Here is a 21,645-nt window from a genome sequence, read left to right on the forward strand (position 1 = left end):
GCACACATTTATTGAATATAAACTTTAAGGTCTAATTCATCTAAGAAATAGATCTTATTATTAGCAATAAATCAATAGATAAATAATATTTCTGTATTATAATGGATTGCTATTTGTTTTGCCTGATAGTTAAAATTTGGAGCAGAACAACTGTTAATCTACTGTGACGAATACAAACCTTTATTAAAATTTTCTGATTATATATTCTCTGATACATAATTTGATCTGTTATATCAACATATATCCTTGATTTCTTGACTTTATCAAATCTATAAAAAACAAACAAGATATAAAATTGTTAATGATAAAATTGACCCTAAATACTACATGATATGTATGATCTATGTAGACATTTTGCATTATATTTTGAGTTTTGATTTCAATTGTTCCAGGTGGTGTTTATAGTATTTATAATAAGAGCAATGGCATTTTGAGCAATTGCACATCTATCCAGAGAACTCCACTAACTTTTTCAACTGTCTTCACTACTAATAGTTACTAAAATGGTTTCATCAAGGGTAGAAGACAAACTTAATTAAAAACATTTAATGAAATGTTTAGCTAAATGGCCAGTTCAATATTTAGGTGGAAAACACTGAAAAATAGAGACTCCATCAAAACTGAGTGATCACATTGCAGAAACAATAGTGTTAACCATTTTGCATGAAAAACCTTTTAAAATTTCTGAATATGTCAGGCCTGGTTATTAAAAACTCTGCCCTACTGTATAATTTCTTTCTCAAAATTACAAGTTAAACCAATTCATAAACTATTAAGGCTTCATATTTAAGATCCATTTTAAGGAAAAACATTGTGTCAAATGATTAAGGGAATATTTTAAAATTAAAACACAATTGTGATATTTGCCATAGGGTGGAAATAGAGCTATATTTTTTTCATGTGCACTCTTAATAACATGAAGAGGTTACAAGTGAGAACTCGTGGTGCTAGTCATCTGTGCTTGACACTTAATTTATGAAAGCTAAATATTTTTGAAGTTATTTAGACACAGAAGTAGAATATGCTATCAATTTTAATAATTTAGAGCAATGTAACATTTAACAAATGATAAATCACACATGCATTTATTATCATTCTCTGCCTTCGTTAGCTTCAGCTTTCAATTTGGCATAGCCTAGGGTCACTTGAGGGAGGGTCAGTTTTATGGAGCATTGTCTTCTTCATATAATTTTCTGAGAGGTCTATAATGTATTCTTTTTATTTAGTAGACTTGAAAATGCATGGCTTGCCACACCCTTCTCATCTGCATGTTGATTAGGAAAGCGTCTCTGTTTCTGTCAGATATAGAAATGTGATGGTTTCATTTAGTTTCCAATTCTACCCAGAAAACTATGGCATACTCTTACCTAAATAAGGTATTTATATTTAATGACTTTTTATATTGTATTTCAATCTCTTGAATTCATGTCTTACTTGGCAGTCTCCAAAATAAGCCCTATGTAATTTTAACAGGATAAAGTAACATGCAACCCTCTTTACCATGATCCTCTTCCCAGTCCTGAACATTTTTTGCTTGCTTGGTATGCAACTAGAAACATGCTTCGTCCTTGGTACATCTGAATAGACATTCTGACATTCATTCAGTTAGTTTCTGCTTCTGTATGGGTATACATTTTTTGGATTTTTTTTTTCTAGAGCAATTGTATTTTATACCAGGAATACTTTGATTCTAATTTTTTTTTGCATTTCTTTCATAGATCAACATATTTTGTGTTTTATACATCATGTCTTCATGTTATTTTATAAAGATCATGGTTTTAGACATGTTTAGGGGCATGGAAGAGTAGATATGATGGTTTGCATATGCTTGTCCCCGAGAGTGGCACTATTAGAAAGTGTGGTCTTGTTGGAGGAAGTGTGTCATTGTGGAGGTGGGCTTGGAGACCCTCCTCCTAGCTGCCTGAGGGTGCTTAATCTGTTCCTGGCTTCCTTTGGGTGAAGATGTAGAACTTAGCTCCTCTTGTACCATGCCTGCCTGGATGCTGTGATGCTGCCATGCTCCCGCCTTGATGATAATGTATTGAACCTCTGAACCTGTAAGCCAGCCCCAATTAAATGTTGTCCTTTATAGAACTTACATTGGTCATAGTGTCTGTTCACAACAATAAAACCTTAACTAAGACAGAAGATATATATATATATACACACATATATATACATATATATAACAATATATTTATTTATCCTTATAAATGAAAAGTTTACTTCGTTTTTATTCTAGTTTATTATTAGTCATCTTATTTTTTTTTTTTGGTTCTTTTTTTCGGAGCTGGGGACCGAACCCAGGTCCTTGCGCTTCCTCGGCAAGCGCTCTACCACTGAGCTAAATCCCCAACCCATTAGTCATCTTATTAACATGTATGTATATATATTATACTTAATATTGAAATGTATATAATTGTGTTATTTTCATATATGGATAAAACATATTAACCTCGTTTTCCTACACTCCTCCCACTCACACTGATCATCTTCCTATTTCCAACAAATTTACTTTCTTTTTAAATCAATTTTAATATGTTATATTATCATCCATATCATCAATGTTGGTTTAATCTATTCAGCTAGTAGCAATCTATTTAATGGTAAGTTGAGTTATTTATATTTAAAGCCATTGGTCATATTTTTAATTTTTACTTGAAATCTATACAAAACCCCTTTCCTGAATAATAATTAAAAATAACAACGATAATTTTTCAGGATGTGTCAGTATAGCAAATATAGTTAGTGACTAGGCATGTCTAATTTCTAATATACTAATAATAGTCAACTGAATAAAAACAAGTCCAACTTCATAGCCATTGTCTCAGAGGAATGATGAATGTCAGATTCTTGGGCCATACAAAACTTGTTTCTGCTAATTCAATACACATACAATTGAATTTGTTTATCTACCAATGGGGAAACTATGACAGAAGTAGAACTAGCAAAAATCTTCATCTTTTCCATGGCTGATGTATCTTTTTCTCTATATGACATCCTTTATCACTTAACATTACCCTGTTTTGATCTCATTTTTAAATATGTTAAATTAGTTATGCTTACACATATTTACATAGACACCATGTGAGCTAGGATCTGCATATGAGAGAGACCATGTCATTATGCTTTCTTCTTTCCTGAGTTTGAGACTCTTCTCACGTTATTCTCCCAGGTCCATTCATTTTCTGTAAATTTCATAATTGCATTTTCCCTTTTAGAGATTAATAGCATTCTTATGTATAAATGGATGACATTTTATGGCCCATTCATCCTTGATATACATCTAGACCACTTCCATTTCTCTAATGTGAAAAGAATAGTAACAAACATTATTGTGAAGACATCATCTTCAGATACTCTCAGTATTTCTTTGGGTAGATGCCCAAGATTAGCATTGCCGAGTCACATGTATCCACCAACAATTAACTCTCAGGAAGAAAAATTAGGAAAACATCTCACATATAATAGCTCCAAAGAAAATGTAAGTATCTGGCATAGATCAAAGGAGTGAAACATCTCTCTAACGAAGATTTGAAAATGCTGAAAAGAAAATAAAAGAAGCTATGAGATCATGGAAAATCATGACTCTACTATCAAAATTTCTATTTGGATTCAATGCAACACGAACCACCATTCTGACACAAAACTTCACAGATCTAGGGGGAAGTCTGCAGACTCAGACGGAATCATAAAAGACTAAAAGTAGCCAAGGCAACCCTATGGAAAAAAATCACAGATGGAGACATCACAATACCTGTCCTGAGCCACAGAGATTACAACTACAAAGATAGTGTGTGTACAAAGACAGAACAAAGTCATCGAATTTTTTATAAACTTGGCAAAAAACATGCAGTGGGGGAAAAGATAGACTATTCCCCAAATAGTGAAGGCGGAGCTGGATATTCATCCGCAGAAAAGTGAAAGTAGATGCATTATCTTTTATTTCCTACAAAAACCAAATCAAAGAGTATCTCAAGTCCTTAATTTTAAACCTTGTATTCTGAAATGGCTAACAGGAAATATGGGGAATCTTCTTCAAGATATTGGAAGAGGCAAGCCCTTTCCGAGACAACTGCATCACAGCAAACATAATTCCCCAGTGAGATTCCACAAGTGAGACTAAATAAAATTTAAGTTTCTGCAGGAAAAAAAAAAAACTATCAACGGAGTAAATACAGCGCACAAAGTGTGAAAAAATCTAATCCACTGTATTTCAGACAAGGACCTAAATATCAAGAATTTTAAAAGAACTGCAAATAGTAACACCTACAGAACAATCTGCCAGTCAAATGTGAGATAATAAAATGAAAAATTTATAAAAAGACAAATGGTCAATTACTATATTTAAGAGGATTCAATATCCCTAGTCATCAGGGTAAAATTAAAACTATCTCGATATACCAGCACACTCCAATTAAAATGTCTATCATCAATACATATAACAGCAAATTTGGGGAAGGATTTGAGAACATGAGGAGCACTTACTCATTGCAAGTAGGAATACAACTTAATAGCCATGGCGTAAATAATCTGGGAATTAGTTCATTAAAATATCAAAACAAAAATTTCTAAATGACCCAGCTATGGCACTCTGTGGCATAGATCCAAAGAACTCCTCACTATTTTTCCTTTATAAATCTTAAATTTAAAACTCATTTTCAACATAATATTATTTAAAGCATATCTATAACTCCCATACAATGTTCTTTGGATGGAGAAAAAGGAATTAGTTATGAAAGTTCCTTCTAGCTGAGTACAGAGTAAGTTACATATTTGTATACACTCAGATTTGTTTATTGAGGTGCTTAATAGACTTAGGATTGAAATATAGTAAGCTGCAAATATTTTAAAAATCCAATTTAAGTACTAAACTTATTTATGAAACCAATTCCTGCTATTTCTGGTTTTACTTATTTTTTCTTGTAGAATGATGATTATAAATTGAGTTTTTCTCAAAGTTCAGACATTTTCATGCAATGCTTATAAAATCTACAGAACTGTAGAAGCAGGTGTTGTCTGATCTCAGTATTCTTTAACTCTAATTTGAACAGTGAAGAATTCACTTCTTTGATGGAGTTCCTAAATCAACCTACAAAACCATCACACCTACTTTGACTAAGACTCATCATCCAGGCTTAATTTAATTCTATCTGCACTGGAACTTCTTTATACCTATAACCTGGGTATAATCTCAGAATTGCATTATGTGTGGGAATAATAAAAATATAAGGTAAATCTAATAAACACAAGAAGAAGAAGGAGGAGGAGGAGGAGGAGGAGGAGGAGGAGGAGGAGGAGGAGGAGGAGGAGGAGGAGGAGGAAGAGGAGGAGGAGAAGAAGAAGAAGAAGAAGAAGAAGAAGAAGAAGAAGAAGAAGAAGAAGAAGAAGAAGAAGAAGAAGAAGAAGAAGAAGAAGAAGAAGAAGAATGAAACCGTTTTCAAAGAGTGACACATTGGACCTGTGGCGATGGCTCAGCAATTAAAAAGCACATTGCTTTTCTAATGGATCTAGGCTTGATTTCCAGAATCAGCATGGCAGCTCTCAACTATCTGTGACTCCGGATCCAAGAGATCTACTGACGTATTCTGACTTCTGGCAGACTTGCAGAAAACACACCTGTTCACTTAAAATAAAAATAAATAAAAATGACACACTGGATACTCATGAGATACTGTCATAGAGTTAAGTAGAATACCTACGTAGCAACTTTTTCATTTAAAAGAAAAGAAAAATTGTCTTTGGATAAGAAAACCTCCAGTCTTGACTAAATAAAGCTATCTTTTACAACTAATCAGTACTGAATTTCTTTGGTAATACAAACATTTTCATCTTAAATATGTATCATATATGTGCTAGATTTATGACATGCATTATATGTGTGTGATACATATATTTATATGATGTTACAAACAAAAAGTATTATTTATCATGGTCCTTCACCACTTTAATTTATTATATGATTTTCAAACAGTATTCAAATGTACTGTGAAGAAGGCACATGAGTAATTTAGCCCATATTCATATCATAGTACTGTGTTAAACCAGATCATTGTGTCTATATTAAAAGTATGACAATAGACATTTGGAGGCTTTTTACACACCTAATGGATTATGTCATTTTTGGGTTCATAATCAAGGGCAATATCCCTTCCAAATGCACATAGGATCCAGGTTGTATCTCTTCATCAAAAGAACTATTTTATTTATTAGCCACACAGGTAATACATGCCCTAGAGGAAAGCATGTCTACAGGAGCCAAGAAAGATAAGTAGAAATTTAGAACCCTACATGAACTGCCAAGTTATACACATATGGAATAAGTTTTAGAAGACAGAGCAATAGAATTCCTGTTATTTTACTGGCTTTGTACTAAAATACAGCACTAATAAAAACAAATGTCTAAAGAAATTGAATTTTATTCTGTTAACAAGATGACAATGGAAAAAATGGTAGGAGTGTGAAATAGAATGTAAAAATAAAATATTTGGGTCTGAAAATAGACCCAAGCAATGCAGCCTCTAGCAAATGTCTGCCCTTTCACATTGCCATTTGAGGCCTTGAGTTGCAATGTTAAATGTAAAGAATAAAAATATTGATAACATGTCAGAAGTCATCAAGGAGAAGCTAATAACTAGCAGATGGTCTTCCTGAGATGAATCTGCCTTGGAATAAAATCCATGACAGATTTGCTTGGATAGGCTAGGCCCCAGGAGAAAGTCACTTTAGGAAAGATTCCTGCTGTTAATATGTTTTTCCTGTTATTATTAAATGTGTGACTATCACTAGGTATTAGCCCATACTTTTGAGACCTATGAAGATGGACTATCTTGTAGTGATGCTACATAGACAAGTAGATAATCATTCTATACAATTCCTGACTTGATTTGAATAATTTTATGAAGAAAGTTCTTAGAGATAATCATAGCTGTTATAAAAATGTAATAAAGTTAGAATCAAGAGTAGAATGTGCTTACTCCTCAGAATCATAAGTAAAGGCTTTAAAATAAGAAATAGAATGAGCTTTCATAATCACACTAAAAAGAGAATTAGACTTGGGACAATTTTGTGTTCAAGAAAAAACATTTAGGTCCATGGATAATGTCACACGTGTGCACTATGATAACAGTAAATACTGCTGCTTTGAACTTTTAATGAGGATATTTTAATGGTTTACTGCTGTATACTAAGAAGATATACAAAGACCAGAGAAAAGAAAGTTGTTGGTTGAAAGATTTGACTTTGGTAGCTTTGCCCCATCAATCCATCCATCCATCCACCCACCTATCCATCCATCCATCCATCCATCCATCCATCCATCCATCCATCCATCCATCCATCCATCCAACCATCCATCCATCCATCCAACCAACCATCCATCCATCCATCCATCCATCCATCCAACCATCCATCCATCCATCCAACCATCCATCCATCCATCCATCCATCCATCCATCCATCCAAATGTGCATGTCTGTTTGCCTATGTGTTGCCATGTAAGGTATATGTGTATGTGTGTAAGCATGCATGAAGATTTGTGGAGTTTAAATGTACATTTGTTTGTGCATACAGCATCTTAATTGTTTTCCTTTCCTTCCTCTCTTGTTCACAAAGCGTTAAGCAGTTTATCCAGAGGTGGTTTTGGCTGACTCACCAAAGAAAGCAACATGAGCAATAAATCTTCTCACTTATTGCCTGTTGTTTTATGCTGAAGTGCTACACAGTTTCTCACCTCAGAGGAACTCAGGCAGGTTAGTTACCTCAGCTAAGTGACTTTGATGTAAAATAGGAAAATATTTTATTATTATACAGCAACCCTAAATATCTCATAAGACCAAGATCAAGTCTTACCCCACGAATGTTCTTCCCCCTCTGCTGCCTCAAGAAGAACCAAACACAGAAGACCCTCTGCTGCTGGCCTCCAACAATAACACATTTTATTTTTACATAATTATTCTCTTGTGTTTTAATCTGCTCCATGCTTTTGATTGGTGTAGGAAGTATATGACTTCTTTTGTAATTTCTTATTTAGATGCAAAAATTAGAAATATAATGAGAATATTTACATTTTACCAAAATACTTGACTAAATATAAATATTGGTGCAACAACTATGGCTGTCTCTAATGAAGTGCTGAGATCTTAATAACAAGTCAGTTTCACTGGTGTCCCAAACCCTGTGTTCTCAGTAAACTATGTACTATCTTTGTCAGTTTCTGTCAGTTCTGGACTATAGACCTATTTAATAATATCGATGTGAAAAATAAGGCAGTAGGTGAAAGTTACTTGTTTATTACTTCAAATATGTTGAGCATCTCAAGTTAGAGGTAATTTTTTAGTCTGATCAAATAAACTCCATGGTGAAGTATATACTGTTTACAAAGTGAATCTTAGCAAATCAAGTTTTATTATAGGTATATAGATTTAAGAGACTAATATGGACTCATTCTTCATTATTTTTCCTACCTGTTAAAGGCATAATAGAAGAATATTATCATACACTTCTGCTATATTTTCTTACCCAACTCTTTGGCTCTTTTGTTTTCTTGTATTGTCATATTCTGAATTGTTTGTTGTCATTGTTGTTTCTTTTTTTTCTGATTATTCCTTAGATGCCTGTTTCATTTCTTAAAATTTTTATTTATTCACTTTACATACCACTTGCTTCCCCACTCCCATCACTGTCTCACACAGTCCCTCTTCACTTCCCCCTCTGCTTGTCCTCTAAGAAGGTGGAGCCCCTTCCCCAACCCCCCCCTATGGAACACCAAGCATCTGCAGGACTAGACGCATTCTCTTCCACTGAGGCTGTCCAGCTAGAATAATGCACTCCACAGGCATTCACTAGATTTTGGGATAGCCTTCATTCCAGTTGTTGGGGGACCCGCGTGGAGACTGAGCTGCTACGTATATGTAGGGATAAGGATGAAGAGGTGGTTAGGTCCAGCCCATGTATGCTCTTCAGGTGGTTCATTCTATGACAGCCCCAAGGCTCCACGTTAGTTGACTCTGTTGGTCTTCCTGTGAAGTCCCTTTCCCTTGTGGAGTCCTCAGTTCTTCCCCCCAACTGTTCTATAAGAGTCCACAAGCTCCAACTAGTGTTTGCATCTGTCTATGTCAGTTGCTAGATAGAGTCTCTCAGAAGACAGCCAGACTAGACTGTCTGCAAGCATAATAGAATATCATTAATTAGTGTCAGGGATTGGTGCTTGCCTGTGGGATGGGTCTCTAGTTGGACCAGTTATTGCTTAGCTTTTCATATCTATTCATTTCCTGGTCTCTGTTTTTCTTGTAGTCAGGATAAATTTGGGGTTGAAAATTTTGTGGTGGCTAGGTATCCCTATCACTTTACTGGGGTTCCTGCCTGGCTATAGGAGGGAGGCTCTTCAGGTTCCATAAACCCAATGCTGTGAGTGTCAGCTAGGATCACCGCCCCTCCCAGGCCTCTGGCATGTCCTGGAGATGCCTCTCACCCCTAACCCCTGCCAGTTGAAGATTTCCATTCATTCTAATGACTGCCTAATCTTTCCTCCTGTCCCTTCCAATACCTGATCCTGAAACCTCCAACTCTCCCCAAATCCTTCCCTATTTGGTTTCTTCCCTCCATCTCCTCCTATGACTATTTTATTCTCCCTTCTAAGTGAGATTCAGGAGAGACAGAATGAGTGTGGGTCATGATGGGATGGAAGAGAGGAGGAGCTGGGGGAAAGAGGGGTACAGGAAACCATAATAAATATATAGTATATGAAGAAATTATATTTTTAATAAAAATAAAAAGAGATTGTGATAAACGATAAGACATAATCCTAAGAAATAGAAGTGGACATAAAATTTCTTACCCAAACAACAAAGAACTTGCAATTATACTTAATGGAAAATTCACATTTTCCAATGGAGTGTCGTTGGATGTATTAACTGTCCTCCAGGGCTGGCCTCATTCCGAAGAATAATTGGTCAACATGAAACCAACTCCATTTTATGTTATGAATTTTTTGTTTCATTTTGGCATTATTTGTCTTATGCTTTTATGGTTGTTTGTTTTTATTGTAATTTTTTCAAAGACAGAGAAAGAACATAAAGCTATGAGAGTTTGGAGGTGGGGAGGACATGAAAGGTAGAGAAAAGGAGAAAGAAATATGATCTAAGTTGTTTTAAGAAGAAAATAAAAGAAAAAGACACAATTTTAAATCAACAAGTTTAAAATCATTACACATTTATAAATATGTTATATTTATACATTTTAAATTGAATTTTATTTAATTAAAATAAAATTATATTGCTTCCCCATTTCTTTTCTCCCTCTTAGACCTTCCGATATCCCCTCCTATCCCTCCCATGCTCCCCTCTCAAGTTGATAGTCATTACTTCTTTGATTATTGTTACATATATATATATATATATATATTATCTGCACATGAATAAAATCCTGCTGAGTCCTAATACAAAATCAGGCAGGTGACACACATAGAATACATTTTAGTTTTTGAACTAACAGTTAATACAATGTATTTCAAGTGTTCGGTAATTCTCAAGCTAAGAATGTATAATGTAGGGACATACACAATTTATTGATTGATGATAGTCTTTTATGTCTTATAATTAGTAAGATCCTAATTTTATAATGTATTTTTAAGTTGTTATCATTTCAAGACATGTAGAGAAATCTTATTTTTAAAGTGGATGCTACCTTTGTAAGAGCCGACATTAATTGAAAGCAAATGGCAATTGTTTGAGAAAATGCACAAGACATAAATTAGAAAATATTATATTCTTCTCGTTTTGGTGTTTATTTCTTTGGAGATGACATTTTGCTTTCCAAACAGGCTGGCCTAGAGCTCTAAAATATCCTCCTGCCTCATCCTTACAAGTGCTGAGACTAGCATGGGCCAACATGCAGGATGAATCTTTGAATGGTAGATCTTTTAAGTTTCTCTGGTTAAACTTAAACAGTGTTTGTTTCTTGAATATCATTTAAAAATTAATAATTGAGTGTTTTCCCATATCCTGGAGGAGAACATTAACTATAGTCAATACCACATCTATTATTTACTGGGTACACTGGAGGTTCCAATTACTTAATAGCCTTCAGGTACATTTCTAATGGATGAAAGGATCAGTCTTCATCAGTAAATTTAAGTGTAAATGTGAAAAGGCCAACTTGCTGTTATAAAAAAAGGGGATTTTTTTCATTATAAATTAATATAATACCAGTAAAATATAATTTACAAGAACATTCTTCCTGTGTTTTATTTTCATGTAGCCACTTTTAGCAATGGTACAAGCTCAGAAATTGAATGCCCACTTACTTGCTAATGTCATTCACTGGAAACACTGAAAGGTATAGGCCTGCAGGGTAAATGTCAAGTGAATGTGTTTGGACCATAGCCATATCTGATTAGCAGAGCTGCTTCAACACAGTCAGTGGCCCTGGCATGTGTAATTCGTGCTCTGTTCTGAATCATAATGGAAGAAAATGAAAATAAGGTACTTTGCATTCCCCAGATAATTTAGAAAGGAGAGTGGTGATTGAATTTGAATTAATAAACAGTTATTGAATATCTAAAACTGTCATGCAAGTGGGCTCTATTTAATCGACCCATACTCTGTGATTTTCTTCTGAATTGCTTCCACTCTCAAAATGTTTGAAATGCCCACACTATTGATTATGTCTATGATCATGTTTGTCCAATGACACAAATACAAATCACTTATTGATGTATATTCCTCGCCTTCACTGGATGCTTTCAATAAGAATGCATGCACAGTCAGAGTTCTCTCTGCTTCCTTTGATCTAATGCAATGTCATATACTTCAAGGATTGCTAAGTAAATTAACAAACAAGGTGAGAGACTTCTAATTCCCACTGCAATGTGTGAAAGATCACAGGTACAACAGGCAACCTTTTAATGAAAATATAGAAACCAAGAAATGGGTAGGATTTAGATGAACCAACAAAATATATGCTAATAGGGTTCTGAAAAGACCCATGGTAAAATCCATAAGTAAGTTTCAGATCCAAACTCTTACCAACAATTTTACCAACAATATTTCTAGGGCTGGACTGAGTTGCCGAAGACTGACTTAATCTTATCTTATTAATAATGATAGTTAGATGTTTGAATTCTAGTATCCAAAAACCAATTGTCTATACACTCCATCACAGAATTTTCTAGAGCACAGGACCTTTGGCTGTATCTTAGTAGACAAAGATGCTATCACACCAGGAACATGCCACGTGAAAGCAATTCTCATGCTAGGGATGGAATTTCCCTAACTGTGAGAGACTCAGTTGAATGGTACACAATTATACCCTTCTCCTTAAAGGTAGAGAATTAGCTTTTAGGTAACTGACATTTTAAATTACAAAAGGTATATTTACACCACATAAATCATGCAGAAATAAAGCTAAGTATTCATAACTCTTCCAGGTTTTCATTGTAAGTAGAGGAGGAAGACAGAAAATGGAAGACTTGGTCCTTTTCTGGCCTCAATTCTTGAGTATGTCCTGGTAGACTGGCCCTTCCTGTGACACAGAAATATATGCATGTTGTATAATCAGAAACTGTAGCCTCAAATGTAGGCATGGTTGATTTCTATAATACTCTTTTAAATTCTCTTTGCAGTGTTTACTATTATGATTTTAATACATATTAAATGTTTTAATTCAAATTAAGTGTTTGTTCTGATGTGTCCATCCCTGTATTTACAATCCTTTGATGGTATCCACTCTTCCTTCTTTTATCCAATGACTCTCTGATCTCCTTTTCCTACATTGATTCAAATTCTTTCATGTCACTTATTAATTCTTGTCAGATAAAAGGCCATACTTATGACTATGTCAGCAGTGCTCTTTGTCACTCTAGAAGCCACTTTTCTAGTGGCAAAGCAAGGCCTTGAATCCATGTGTTCAATACAATACAGTCTTCAATAACCCATGAAATCAGTACAAGTTTATAAATACATATGAAAACCAGCAAATTTGATCACCCAATGAACATTTACAAAGCTAAATATTAGTCTAATAACATAATGAATGAGAAAAATACTATTAAACTTCAGAAAGCTGTAGGTTGATGTCATTATGCAGGTGAAGGCAGGCACAAAATAAAATGAGGCCTGTCATTGGTCAAGAATGAAGGGAAATGGGAACAGAGGTTTTAGAAGCAGAGGGAGAAGCAGAAAGGAGGGAGAGACAACATGGAGGCAGAGGTAAATGACCTTTGCCATGTATTTCTACATAAATACATGTAGTTATGAATATTTCTTAAGGGATGGATTCTATAGGTCAGTTTATCTTATCTAGGTGGGCAGTTTATATCTTTTTCAGTTTGTGGTGAGTTTGTTATGTGGATGTATTGTAGACTGAGAATTTAACATATAAATCTGATTGTTGGGTTACAGTTTGTTGAGTCTTGATTTTATCAGGGAGCTGGAACCAAGAGTTTGTGACTAGTAGAGAGCTGCCAGGAAAGATACTAACAAGAGATAAATTATGGTGCAATGGAAGTAACAAATGTGATTCTAAAACCAAATCTTGAATATAAGGTATCATTTTTTGAAGGGGAGGAGAGCTCAATTAGTGATTAAGAGGCCTTGTTATTTTTCCAGAGAACCTGGGTTTGATCCCAACACTCAAAATGCTCAAATCATCTATAACTCCATTCCAAGGGATCTGGTACCCTCTTTGCCTTCTGCAGGTACTACATGTGCTCAGGGTACACAGACCTTCATATTAGGAAAACATTCATATACATAAAATAAAATGTTTTAATTAAGAAGAGAAATTATGTTTCGAAATATGTAAGTATACTCATGAGTATAAAATGGGCTAGAATCAGGAAAAAGTGCAAAGCTGCAAAAAACTGAGAGAAAAGTATACTTAAGGCATGTATTTTACTGCACTTTTATAAAGCATAAATTGGGAAAATTAAATGTAAACTGGGTTTTACAGCATGGAAACTACTAGGTCAACGGTTTTGAAGTGCACTTTTGAAAAATTTTCATTGATGAGCTGGGCAAACTTTTTTTACTCTAATTATTTTTTTTTACATATTCACTTTACTCACTGCATCCCTCCCAGTTAGCTCCTCCCATACTCCTTCCCTCTCTCTGACCCTTTACTCCTCTGGGTGGCTGAGGATACCACTGGGTATCTCCCCACACTGTCATGTCCAGTCTCTGCTAAGATAGGTACTTCCTCTCCCACTGAGGCCAGACAAGGCAGCCCAGCTAGAGGAACGTACCCCACATGCAGGCAACAGCTTTAAGGATGGTGCCTACTCCAGTTGTTCAGGACCCAAAAGAGTACCAAGCTGCACGTCTGCAACGTGTGAGCAGGGATGCCTAGGACCAGCCTGTTCTTTGTTTGGTGGTTCATACTCTGAAAGTCCCAAGGTCCAGGTTAGTTGACTCCGTTGGTCTTCATGTGGAGACACCCTTCAGGGTCGCAATTCCTCCTATTCTTCCATAAGAGTCCCCAAGCTCTATCCACTGCTTGACTGTGGGTATCTGTATCTGTTTGAATCAGCTGCTGGGGGAGCCTCTCAGAGGACAATATGTTCCTGTCTGTAAGCAATGTCCGTTTCATTAATAGTTTTAGGGGTTAGCACTTGCCTGTGGAGTGGAATTAGGGCTCAAGTTGGGCCAGCTATTGTTTGGCCATTCCCTCAGTCTCTGCTCCATCCCCCACATCTGCATTATTTATAGACCGGATAAATTTAGGGTTGAAAGTTTTGTGGGTAGGTTGGTGTCCCTATTGCTCCACTGTTTTTGTGGGGTTTTTTTTGTTTTTGTTTTGTTTGTTTGTTTGTTTGTTTGTTTGTTTTCTGGAAACAGGAGGTAGCCTCTTAGGTTCAATATCCCCAATGTAGTGCATCACAGCTAAGGTCACCCCAATTGATTCTTGCATGTGTTTCTCATGTCCTAGGCCATGTCTCATCCTAGAGATGCCCCCCACCTACTCACCTCCATCAGTTGCAGGTTTCCATTCATTTTCATGGCCATCTGGCCATCTCTCCTGTCCTTCCCCACAGTTGATCCTGAATCCCCCATTCTTCTCAACCCCTTCCCTCCCAGTTCCCACCCCTCCATCTGCCTCTTATGACATTTCATCCCCCCTTCTAAATGAGATTCAAGCTTCCTCACTTGGGCTTTCCTTCTTGTTTAGCTTCTTTGGGTCTATGGAGAGTAATGTGTATTTTATGACTAATATCCCCCTTATAAATGACTATATAGCACGCATTTCCTTTGGGTCTGAGTTATTTCACTCAAGAAGATATTCTCAATTTCTATTAGCCTGCAAAATTATGATATCTTGTGTTTTAATAGTTGAACAGTATTCGATTGTATAGGTGTACCACATTTTCTTTATCCATTGTTCAGTTTAGGGACATCTAAACTGGCTACTACAAATAAAGCTACTATGAACACGGTTCAGCAAGTGTCCTTGTGAAATGTTGAGGCATCTTTTGGGCCTATGACCAGAAGAGCTATCGCTGTGTTGAGGCAAAATTATTCCCAGTTTTTTGATAGGACACTAAATTGATATCCAAAGTGGTGGCACTGGTACCAGCAATGGAGGAGTGTTCCCCTTGCTCTGCGTCCTCACCAGCACGTGCTGTCACCTGAGTTTTTGATTTTACCCACGCTGATCGGTATAAGATGGGACCTCAGAGTTGTTTTGACTTACATTTCCCAGATGACTGAGGACTTTGAATGCTCCTCTAAATGCTTACCAGCCATTCCAGATACCTCTATTGAGAAGTTTCTGTTTTAGTTCTATACACCACTTTTTAATTGGGTGATTTGAGGTGTTGGTGTCCAATTTCCTGGGTTCATTGTATATTTTAAATATTAATCCTCTGTCCGATGTACGGTCGGTAAAGATACTTTCCCAATCTGTGGGCTGCTGATTTGTATTATTGAGGGTCTTTGCTTATAGAGGCTTTGCAGTTTCATGATGCTCCACTCATCAATTATTGATCTTGGAAACTGAGTCATTGGTGTTCTTTTTGTGGGAACTTGACTCCTGTAACAATGAGATCAAGGCTATTTCCCACTTTCATTTCTATGAGAATTAGTGTATCAAGATTTTGTTGAGGTCCTTGATCCACTTGAACTAGAGTTTTGGGCAGGGTGGTGACTATAGATGTATTTATAGTCTTCTATGTAGACATCCAGTTAGATTAGCACCATTTGTTGAAGATGCTTTCATTTTTCAATTGTATGGCTCTTTGGCTTCTTTATCAAAACTCAAGTACCCATAGGTGCGTCAGTTTATTTTTGGGTTTTCAATTTGATTCCATCGAGCAACGTGTCTATTTCTGTATGAGTATCATGCAGTTTTTATAACTATTGCTCTAAAACACTTAAAAACATAACTATAAGTTATAGAAACATTTCTATTGAAGACTTCCTCCTTTCTTCCATAATTGCCTCTGCTTCTGTTTTGTCGCTTTTCCTCTATAATTATTCTTAAACTTTGTATTTCTGAATTCTGACATTTTTGACTTCCTCAAATTTCAACATCCTCTTCTTCACTAGAATTTCTCTAGTTCTAATTCCTATCACAGAAAATTATAGCTAAAGGCTGAGATCTTTACGATAGATTCTTATGTAATAGTTTCCTGTGTTGTTCTTTGAATAAAACTGAAGCTCTTTTAACTGAAACTTGGTGTCCTGTATTTGTACATAAGAGAACAGATATCTATGTAGATAAAAACCTTATAGGACTGACTTGATGCTTTGAATTGTGTTTGTATACTTATCAGCTTTGACAGATGCTTCCACAACTCTGGTCTCCATTTATATATGCATTATCTCTGTACAAGTGCCCCAATAATTTTTCAGAGGGCTAAGATTAAAATTACACGTGGATTTCAAACTGTCACTCTACATAATATTGGATTTGACTTTCAAACAACAGTGAAAGGAGATACACACATTCCAAATACTCCCCATTGTCAACATAGATGTATGAAAATTGAAGTTGAATCCAGAATTTTCATTTTTAAATTTAGCTTTATAACTTAGAAGCTGAGTTTGTTATTCTTTTCAACTCTACAAATTTCTACACTTCCTCCAAGAAGGCAGTTGGAGGTTGTATGAATCCCTAGCCTGAGGTATATTTGCTCTACAGTCACTTATCCAAAATTGACTCTGAACTTGTAAACAATAAATATTTACACACTGTTAATCAGTTTAAAAAGAAAAGACAACAAAATAAAACAGTTTCTGCTTTCTACTTCATACTAACTCAGAAAAAATAGTCACAAACAAAATCTTATGGACATGCCAATCTCTTCTCATTCAAATGAGGTGCTTTGATCGCACCTGTACTACCATTTCATCCACTATACTTAATACTTCATCGAATAAGGGGAGATGTGTTCATTCCCGCTGATTCCCTATGTGAGCAGTTGGTAGAGCACAACTTGGGTAATTGATACAAAGGATATTGTATTTCTAAGAAGCATAACTCTGTTCTGTGTTGTTGAATTATAGTTTTCTTTTTATCATACTCCGTCACAACTTATTGAGAAGAAAATGAGAGACGGGCACAGTTGCCAGCTAATGATGGTAATGTAAAGGCAGTCTACTGAGGAGCTGTGAGAAGAAATGCCTTCATCATAAGGAAGTTGTGGTGTGTCCTCTTGTGGCAATAATCATATCAAAACTGCTTCTCTTCCACACACAGATAATGGGAACAGAGCATAAAAGCATGCTGGCACCATATGACCTCCAAAATATACACTCATGCTTATTGAAATCTTTTTCCAAGAGAACCTTAGAGAAAATGGGTCTGGTGAGTATTTTTCATGCATTGAGAGTAATGTGGACACTTAAGACTTAGTGACAACAAGATAGCAAAAGAAGATGTGGGGGTTCTTTTCAAAACTTTTGTTTACTTAAGTGCTCCTTATTCTTTGTCAATTTGAAACAGACAAGTAGAATCAGCCATGGAGACAACATCATCTAATGTATTGCCTCCATCAAATTGGCCTCTGGCTCCTGGGTGTTTCTTTGAGAGCATTTTCTTGACTTTTTATTATGTGGGAGGGCCCAGGCACCGTTGGAAGTGATACCCATAGCAAGTGGTTCTAAACTATATACAAAATGGTGCTGTCTGTCTGTCAGTCTGTCTGTCTCTGTGTGTATGTCATGAAAAGCAAACCTGGCAGCAGTGTTCATATATGATATGTCCAATTGTTTCCTCCATGTTTACCGTACGTTCACACCCTGGCTTCTGTTTCCCTCAATATTCTGTAACCTATAAGTCAAATTAAACCCATTATTCCCCAAGTTGGCTGTGATCAGTTTTATCCTAGCAACTAAAAGCAAACTAGAACTGTTTATTTATATTTATCTGGATTTATGTGCACGTTGCAGTGAGGATGGTCCCAGCTACTAGATGCTGGCATGTATCTAGTTCATCACATGTATAGGAGAGTCTATTAACTACTGACCCTTCTCCCTAGTTCAGTGAGAGTTTTTAATTTAAATGTAGTAAGATATGAGGATTATTAAAATTGTATATAATTGACAAACAAGTATTTCTAACAAGCTGGAATTGATCATGTCCATGTGCACACGCACATGCACGCATACAAAGAGCTGCATGCACAGAAATGGTGAACATTTATGGAGGCCCTTCCAGCTTCCAGTGACAAGAACCAAGTCTATGCAGGACTCAGCGTCTCCCAAGATTCTCAGTTGTTTTAGTCCAAGTAAATAGTATCTCCCACAGTCATTTATGTGCTACTCTTTCTAGGAATGAGCCTCTGTCCTGATACAATGAATCCCTTAATTAATCAGCATATTAGTTAGAGTGTGTTTTCTAGCATTGAACATAGTAATTCAATTGTACTAGTCCAGGTCAGAAGACATAATCAAAATATTCCAGTTGTTCAATTCAACTCACACTGTTACTAAGTAATGTTCACTCAGCATTTTATAATTCTCAGAATGCTGGGTGAAGAAAATGTTAACCTTCATATAGCACTCATTGCTAAGGGGTAAATCCTGATGTGTGTGTGTATCTGTCATAATGGTTATGTCTAATAATGTAAGGATGACTCTTTAAATCATCTCTACAGAGAAGAAAAACACAGGAAGATAATATGCTATTTTAAAGCATTTGTTCTCTTATTCTCCCTGTGTCTCTGTCTTTATCTCTCTGTTTCTGTCTCTGTCTCTGTCTCTGTGTGTGTGTGTGTGTGTGTGTGTGTGTGTGTTTCTGTTTGTCTGTGTGTCTGTGTGTATATCTGAATACTTCATCTTACCACTGACAGGAGCAAGAATCAGAGGTTGAAACAACAGTTTAAAATATGCATAACCATAATTCTTTCACCCTCCATAATTGAGATTCATATTAAACTGAGGGTTAATCATATTTGCAAATGAATTTGACTTTTTAATGGATAATCATAAATACTGGTTGAGTTTTCCATAACAATTTAATGTTACAAAAATTTTTATTTTAATTTTTCCTTAAGTTTGACCATCAGTGAAGTTTTTATCTCTGATTTCTTAGATATACTATACATATTTGTATCCTATTTTATAATGAATTTCTTCTTTTTCTATTAAGTAGAAAAACAAAACACTTTTTAATATTATATATAAAGGATGTGAGTTACCTGAAATATATAAAACGAATATTTTTCAAAGCCTAAGTTTTAAGGCTACAACTGTCAAAGACTACAACTGATTTCTTCCCAGAAATATAGTTTTTGTAAAGACATCAGGGACTCTCCTTGGTTTGAAGAAGGGATTCCTGAGACCCGATTCGCAGCAGAAGTTTGGGTGTGAGGTGACACTTTCTGGTCCTTTACATTCTCTTCTGAATCTTGAATTTTCATTTTCATGGATGAAATCCCTCTAACAAGCTACTAGTTTGTCTTTTGAATGCAGAATACCAAGGTATGTAGACTGGTAAAGGAGACGGGAGACTTTGTAAACAAGATTCCCCCCTCACAATGTTTTTTTCTCATAGATTTTGTGCAGACTTGATTCTGAATTGTATTTTTATAACAACACTTTCCTGTAATGGTTTTATCCCTTAGAAGGTGATCTCATCAAAAACATATTTTCTGCTATTTAAAGACATTTCCATTGCTGATTTTCCCTCTACATCAGCATATGCCATTTATTCTTTGCATTAGTCCTTGGGAAGGAGCCTAAAACCCACTCTGCTAACCTCATGTTGGTGTGCTTTCCACTCCACATTAACCACCATACCTACTTATGGCACAAAGGCATGAACTGCCATGGTTGTTGATTTTTCAATCACAATGTCACAGTTATAGTGAGCTCTCTTCCCCTCTTTGCAGTCAGCTGTCCCTTGCTGGTGGTGTCCATTGGTTCTTTAATACTTAATTAGGAAAGTGCTCATTTGGCATGATGCCTACTGGTGAGGCTCCTCAGATTCTCCCTTAGGTTTTGTTTTTCATCTTTTCTTAACACACCATTTAAGAAGGATGAATAAAAAGGGATTTGCCTATTCCTTTTACAGCTACCCTTGGCTTGAGTTAAAGGGTTCATATTAATGACTTGCCATAGAAAGACCATTCAGAATGTACACCTGTGAAGGTCTATAAGAGTTTGATTCTTTTTTGGTTTGGTTGTTTATTTTCTTTTTTGGTATGCTCTATCTTTTTGAGTTTCTTCTTAATGTTACACAGCTTGATTTGTTTTTTTACAGAGTGAGGTAAGGTGATAAAACTATTTTATACAAGAGTGTCTATGTAAAGATGTATGAGTTTTGTTTGGCTTTCAAAGATTTATTTAAATTTTAAGTATGTGTCTGTGTGGAGGTATGAGTACAGGTGACTACTGTAGCTAGATGTGTCATACTCCCCATGAAGAAAGTTAGAGGTGTATGTGTTCCATCCAATGTGACTGCTAAAAAGCAAAATGAGGTCTTCTACAAGAGAAATATGTGACCTTAACCACTGAATGTTCTTTATGATTATGGTTTGGGTTTTTTTTGTTTGTTTTGTTTTGGTTTTGCTTTGGTTGTTGTTGTTTCATTGGTTCAGTTTTTATCAAGTGTGTATATTAATACAATCAAATGGCCGAAAAGCACTTTAAGAAATGTTCAGTGTCATTAGTCATCAGGGGAAGGCAAATCAAAATGACCCTGAGATTCCACCCCATATGCGTCAGTGTGGCTAAGGTTGAAAACTCAGGTGACAGCAGATACTCGCTAGATGGAAAGAATGAAGAACACGCCTTCATTGCTGATGGGATTGCAAGCTGGTAAAACCACTCTGGAAATCAGTCTGGTGATTCCTCGGGAAATTGAAAATAGTTCTATCTGAGGACCCAGCTATACCATTCCTGAGTCTATAACCAAAAGATGCTCCAACATATAACAAGGAGACATGTTCCACTATGTTCATAGCAGCCTTATTTAAAATATCCAGAAGCTGGAAGAACACAGATGTCCTTCAACAGAGAAATGGATACAGAATATATGATACGTTTACACGATGGAGAACTACTCAGCTATTAAAAAGAATGACTTCATGAAATTCACAGGCAAATGGATGGAACTTAAAAATGTCATCCTGAGCGAGGTAACCCAATCACAAATAAACACACGCGGTATGTACTCACTGATAAGTGGATATTAGCAAAAAAAATA

This window comes from Rattus norvegicus, chromosome 2 (genome assembly GCF_036323735.1).
Source record: "Rattus norvegicus strain BN/NHsdMcwi chromosome 2, GRCr8, whole genome shotgun sequence".
NCBI classification, from domain to species: domain Eukaryota; kingdom Metazoa; phylum Chordata; class Mammalia; order Rodentia; family Muridae; genus Rattus; species Rattus norvegicus.